This window comes from Octopus bimaculoides, chromosome 1, assembly GCF_001194135.2.
Source record: "Octopus bimaculoides isolate UCB-OBI-ISO-001 chromosome 1, ASM119413v2, whole genome shotgun sequence".
Taxonomy (NCBI): domain Eukaryota; kingdom Metazoa; phylum Mollusca; class Cephalopoda; order Octopoda; family Octopodidae; genus Octopus; species Octopus bimaculoides.
The window spans coordinates 138866368-138867046 of record NC_068981.1 but is presented as its reverse complement, the minus strand read 5'-3'; positions in this window follow the sequence as shown (position 1 = coordinate 138867046).

Below are 679 nucleotides of genomic sequence, written 5' to 3'. Positions count from 1 at the left end.
TACTAACTAATGACATCAGATGGTAAGCAGTAGATAGAAGAAAGAAAACACGTTATATAAATCATTTGTACGTTAGGTTTCATGAAAGAGAAAACTCTGAAATGTAGATTTAAATTCGTAATAAATCCCTAATGGCGTTAAGAGTGAAAAGATTTCGATCAAACCACATTCATCGAACGTGTGCACAACACGCCCATCGTCACACAAATAACCCGAACAATGTCTGGCAAATTTGGTTTACGAATCTTTGAGCTGAAATTTAATCATAGTGGACTTTACTTTGGGACGAAAGGAAAGGGGTAGGAATTTCTGGAAAGTGTCTTCGCCACAACACTGTCAGGACAAAATAAGTACGATTTAGACTAATTTACATCTTATTTACATCACGAGATTTATTTAGCATGTCTGATTCCAATCATTTACATTGAATCAAAAAACAGCCAGAGAAATTCTAACTCCGAGCTTTTATCAACATTTGATCCCTTGTGGGGGTTCGATATTCCCACTTAGAATATTATTTCAGACACAAGCACATGTGTATTTACACGCGCGCGCGTACGGGCTTACGCACATATCTGTTTTTGTCTACCTACCTACCAATCTACATACATAGTACACACACACACACACACACACACACACACACACACACACACACACACACACACACACACACACA